Source organism: Carassius auratus, unplaced genomic scaffold (assembly GCF_003368295.1).
Source record: "Carassius auratus strain Wakin unplaced genomic scaffold, ASM336829v1 scaf_tig00044234, whole genome shotgun sequence".
Lineage (NCBI taxonomy): Eukaryota > Metazoa > Chordata > Actinopteri > Cypriniformes > Cyprinidae > Carassius > Carassius auratus.
The window spans coordinates 11153-17768 of record NW_020526814.1 but is presented as its reverse complement, the minus strand read 5'-3'; positions in this window follow the sequence as shown (position 1 = coordinate 17768).

The window sequence follows — 6616 nt, the reverse complement described above, 5'->3', positions numbered from 1 at the left end:
CCCACTGGGTATATTACAGTTTCTATTATAACCAGTACAATTTCCTTTTATAACAAGTAAAACCATTACAAATTCTGTGATGGTGTCTGTTGTTTTTTAAGCATGGTAAGATTTGGTATTTAATTACTTTAACATTATGAATATTTCTTACAATATAAATTCTTCCTCAATTCATAGAGCAGATATGACTGGTTTATTGCAGCAGAGCAATCATATTTCCCTTAAACCCTAATAATAGTGTAAAGTAAGTGAAACTGCAGTGTTCAGGCTTTATGGCACCTCTTTCATACAGGCTATGTATTTTTACGTTTCAAACCTTGCCTTTACTGAGGGGTGTAAATGTTACTTAAAGGGATGGTTCACCCAATAATTAAAAATCTGTCATTATTCACCCTTATATCTTTCCAAACCTATAAGACCCTCGTTCATCATAATTTTATGAAGCTAGGATACTTTTTTTACATCAAAAACAACATGCGTGTTTGTGTCATGGGACTCTCAAAAATGGCGGAGGACAGTGACGGCGAGTAATTAACAACAGAATTAACGGCAGAATCATTTTTGGGTTGAACTATCCCGTATAAGTACCACCACGGCATAAGAACACGCAGTGTGTATCACACTCTGTCAAGTTATTATTGAGTGAAGATTTTTTATCGTTCTGTTATTCAGGTTGTGGCATCGTTTATGGGAAACACCTAATCATCGAAACATTTGTGCAAGGCTACTCACAGCGCTTGGTCACGTGTCGCGCAGGAACGTTTCGGAACCAAAACTTAGAAATTGCTCACGGTTCCGGTTCTTTTTAAAATACAGAACCGGTTCTTGTTCTCGGTTCCTGACCCTAGTGCTGGATGATGTCACCAATTAGGCCAACTTCTAGTTAGAAGACAACCCTATCAGACAGGGAGTGAAACACATAACTCCAAATTTGATTTGATAATATCTTAAAAATAAGCTTAATTAAACTGTTTTTCTTAAAAACAACCAAATAAATAAAAATATATATATTTATTTTAATATTTACAATATATTATTTCATATTATAATATAAAATATTATGTGCTACTTTATGAATAGAGTATCATCAAAATTATCACAGTATAAAAAGCCACAATAGTACAAAAAACAAATATTCATAATGATAATAATATATATTTTTTTTATCAAATATTACATTTTGAATAAAATCTATAACTGTGCTAATATGCTTAAAATTCTCTAAATATTTTATTTATAATTATAATACATAATATATATATATTTTTTCATAAAACAATGTATTTTCATTTTAATTGAACAGTTAATAAATATGAAAGCTCATGTGAGCTCTGGATCTAACATATATGTTGCAAACAATTTTTATTTTTTAGGTAAACTATATACCATACCTTCCAGTATTAGCAATACATATTGTTGTAATTTTAAAATATATTGTGCCATGAAATATTGTAGTCAGATTATTCAACTGATTATTTTTCTATTTCATTCAGCAGAATGATGAAGGTTCTGCTGCTGACTCTTGTTCTTGTCCTGATCTTGACGAATGGTGGGTTTCGTTTAAAACCAAACTGTTTTAGATCACAATCCTTATCTAAAGAGTTTGATCACTTGAAGTGTCCACAAAATTAATTGTTCATAATCAGATGTTGTTTAATCAGCCTAATAACTGTTGTAGGATCTGCCCTGAAATGTTATAACTGTGTCCCCGGCTCCCCTGGAGGAAGTTGTGTGACCACTCAGGAGACGTGTGGCTATAAAAAAGACACCTGTGTGTCTGCCAGATTCACTATCGCTCCCTGTGAGTTTCCTAGTATTATAACTGGATTTTGCACACACACACACACACACACAATTAAAAATAAAATAATGTATAAAAATACTTTTACAGTGAAAAATAGATCAGCATGGTCGAATAACCTCTTTTTCTTATATTTTCTTATCCATTCCTCTAGATTCTTACTTCCGGAGGTGCATTAGCATGGCAGCCTGCATCATTCTTCAGTCCAGTCCCAGTATTAAAGTCAGTTGCTGTCAGAGGAATCTGTGAAACACCCTGGTTATTAAAACCCCAAAATCTCAATGCATATCAAACCATAAGTGAAAAATGATCCAAACAGTGGCATTTCAGTAGTGCATGTCACACATATATAAATTAGTAGAGTTATTTACTAATGCAAGACCAGTTATAGGCTAATTATGAGTTATAGGATCTTACGTGCAAATTAATATTAAGGTGATTGTTTCAGTATGGGCACTTTTTCATATCTAAAAACTAAAGCTTACAAATTTGCATGAACAATGATGCATTAAGGACATAATTTTGCTACAGCTGTTCCTCATTTGACCTGTGTCTTCAAGTCTGAGTGTTTAGTTCATTTGTCATGCAACAGATTCAGAATGAACAGATTGTTCATAAATGACTCTTCACCAATGTGCATATACAGGCATTACTTAAAGAAAATATGAATACTGAGCACAATATAACAAGTAAAATAAGGCTGGATGTAAATACAGTACTGTTTGATTGATGATAATAAATAATTATTTCTCAAGTCATAATTCTGACTTATATTCTGACTTTTTATGTAATAATTACGTACATATAATTTTTTTCTTACATGGCGAAAACTTAAAGGTCAAGCCACGTGGACTGCATTGTGGGATACTGTGCTTGTCAGGGTTTGCAAGGGAGGAACTCAAGTGCAGACAGGATTCAACACAAAAGGGTTTATTAAATACAAAAAGGGAAAACAAAAACCCACGAGGGGGGAAAACAAGGGCTAGGGTAAGGACTAAATAACCAAACAAGACAGGGCTGACCAGATAAAGACACTAAACACTAACTATAAACAAACACTCACGGTATACAGGATACAATCACAGTCACCAGTGTGGAACACATCTGAGAAGCACATAAGTAACACAATGAACCGACGCAAGACAGAGCACACTAGGAGATCTAAATAGGGGTACTAATCAAGACACGACAGGTGTTACAGATAGGACAATCAAGACACGACTAGGTTAACAAGGGGGGCGGGGCAAGGGAACGAGACAACACAAGCACATGGCCCAAAGACAAGGCCATGCGCTTGTACACAAAACATGGGTCTGTCATGATCCTGCCTCAAGACTAGGAAAAATCAAGGACACGAGGGCAGAATCATGACAGTGCTTTGTTGTATACTGCACACTTCTAGGTTATTCTGTGCAAACATAAAAAACAGCTTTTCCTCAATAGATTTTTTTTCACATAAAAAAAAATAAGACACACCTTCATATAATTCATCCAGATTATTTTGATTTGACTGCTTATTTATTTTCCACTACAGTCTCTATGAATCAGTAAATGATGTTATTTATTTATTTTACGTCCCTTTTAGGTCATAAATAGCAAGATATTTCCCATATAGGGGTGATAATTAGTATTGTGTAAAAATATTATTATTTATAAGAAGAGAGAAAGATTAATACAAGTGGCATGAGAAATGTGAAACTGTAATACAGTTGTGTCAGAAAACCACACATGGCAATAGGCAAAAAAAAAAAAATATCATATAAAAATGCTGACTATCTTGCATTTAGTCACGTGCTTTTGCTTTTGTGACCTCTGAGGTTTTCTGTTCCTATGCAATGGTTTTACTGAAAACCACAATATATTACTCAGAAAAGTTACTATTGACCTTAAGTTCCTCTGACTTTTTGACCTCCGCTGCATTCAGTTGAGTTTGAGTTAATAGAATGCAGCACATTATAGTCAGGGGCGTGTCTAGAGCATTTTCAGTGGGGGGGCCATGCTGGGGCACTGCCTCCTAATGGGGTGGCCGCCACTGCCCCCCCCCCCCCAAAAAAAAAGCGAAATTCTAAAGTGTATTACGTATATCCTATTGATTTTATTATTATTTTTAACTTGAATAAGTTACTTGTAAACAAATGCAGTAATAAAGGACATTTTTGATTACTTTAGTTTTTGTCATCCCTGTATATATCCATTAAGTTAAATTTGAGAATACATATATATATTTTTTTTTTTTTCATTGAAAGAAACTCCCTATATCTTTACTTCTTTTCATGGCTTGCCACTGCTCTCTTCCCTGCCTTCAAAAGAAACACTTATGTGTGTCTGTTTTTCTCGATCTCAAAAAAAAAAATTCAAATTGTAAATGAAATGCACAGAATGCATCCACAACATTTCATGTGTAAATGGCTAAGTTAGGCCTGACAATTTAACTGACTCTCTAACTGACTTACTCTCATGCATTAACAAGTAACGTGTCACCAGACAATTATTATTATGGAACATTCTGTGCATATTGTCATTTGGTGCAATCTTGCTATATGTGGTCACTGTCACAAAATAAACTGATACAAAATATGCAAATCAACATGACATGTTTATTGTTTGATAGCCCCCCATCGTATTTTACTTTTATTGTGTTTTATTAAACGTTGATTGAACATTCGATTGAAATCAACCACGACCAACGCGAGCAGAGCCTCACGGGGTAAAAACATTGATCTGAGAAAACCATACAAACATTTTAAACCATACATAAAGGTTACCTACCAGCTCTTTGTTTGGTGTCTTGTGATGTTTCGTTCTTGAACGACGAATCTTTAATGTAGGGAAGAACAAGTCGTCTCTATGACGGCGACCTCACTTTGATTGTTTTTTTTGTTTGTTTTTTTACAGTGGATTCTAATCTTCAAAAATGACCGTGTTGTATGATTTATATCTTTTGAGTTCACCCTTCAGATTAGACTATAGAACTGTAGTGTTACTTGTTTAGGATTCAAAATGCTTTTAATTTATGTCATTATGTCCTTTTTGAGCAAGCATCTTATACATATATTATTAAAAATGGATTAAAAATTAAACTAGGCTATAAATACTTTATTAGATTATTAGATTATTATATAGCCTAGTGTTTATTTACTGATAGACAGTCAAAAAGACAAATTAATCAATATTTTATTTATTAAAAGGTTTTATTTATTTATAAAATAATAACATCACAGATCCTCAAGAAACAGTAACAAAAACACAGTGACAGAAATGTCAGAAATAGCGCATTGGTCTGTCACGTGATTAAGGAATGATTTGAACCCGAAGACTTGTCAGACACGAGGTGAGTTAATCACAGACTGAAGACCCAGGTCAAGAATTAATTAATTAAGTCCAAGATCGCGACGAGCGTTGTTTCTCTGAAGACGCTGCACTTCTTTGAATCCCGAACTTCAGTAGAGTCTATAGACTGATTTGCCATAAAATGAACCAATCACAAGACATCTTATAGGGGGGGCACCTGGGGTGGCCAATCGAATTTCAGGGGGGGCCGGTGCCCCCCCTGGCCACCACGTAGACCCGCCCCTGATTATAGTCTCAAAAACCTTAATAAACAATAACAGCGAAAAATCAACAAAAGTTAACCACTCAATGAAATGAAAAGACATTTCTGTGTTGTCTTATATTAAATCATGGGATGAACATATCAAAGAAAGAGTCAAAGAGAGACGTTTAGAGACCATCCGATTGGTCAAAAATGTGGACACACCTGTGAGGGCAGGATAGGGTTGGGAATCGTTAGAAATTTTCTGGTTTCTGTTGCACCTAACGGTTCCAGTTTCGATATCGGTTCCATAAAAATCATTAATTAACTATAAAAAAAAAGTGGTAAGGAAAAATGCACAATACTCAACTACTCAAAGCTCAGTACTCTTCATTACTTACTGTCAACGTAATTTAAAGGTTGGCAATGTCAAAATTCAGCATATATTACAGTATACAAACTTTCAGGTTCCGATTTTAGTTTCATTTAAATGAACTATTATTATGTTGTAGTTTTTTTGCTATTTTACCTTCACTGAATATAGTGTTGCTGGAAGTTATGAGTAATGTCAATCAATCAGCATGTTGATGTTTTTTACACTATCAATAACATTTTGCTTTTCAGGCAGGAATAATCTGGTTGGCCAAATAGTCCCTTGAGGCCTGAGACACTCCTTCATTTCTCGAAATTAATGAAATATGAACTGTTATACTTATAACCATGTATACGCACTCTCCATAAAGCCCCTATTTTACAAGTAATAATGCAGTCAGGAGATGTTGTGATGCAATGAGTGGTTTCCACATTTTTTAATATTCTTGAAAATGACCTGTACACTAATATATACCTCAAACTTACATAACAATAACAGTTTATTTATTTAGTGGTGCAAGTTGAAGTCAGTAGTCCTATGTATATTAATGACAATATGGGACAAATATAATGTAATTTTGTGATGGCAGGTGCTGTATGTGCAGTCAGACAAAACGACGTGCAGTTATCAAAGGCGAGAGTGCACTACAGACAGAACGTGTTCGGCAGTTGACGCGACGCGACGCAGCGCAGCACAGCGCGTCTGTGGAATCTGCGTCATTGGAATCAATGTGCTCAGTAATTAATCATCGAAACAATTGCGCAAGGCTGCTCACAGCGCCTGCTTGGTCACTTGTCGCGTAGGAATGTTGTCGGAACCGAAACTTAGAAATTGCTCACGGTTCCGGTTCTTTTTAAAAAACAGAACCGGTTCTTGTTCTCGGTTCCCGATGATGTCACCAATTAGGCCA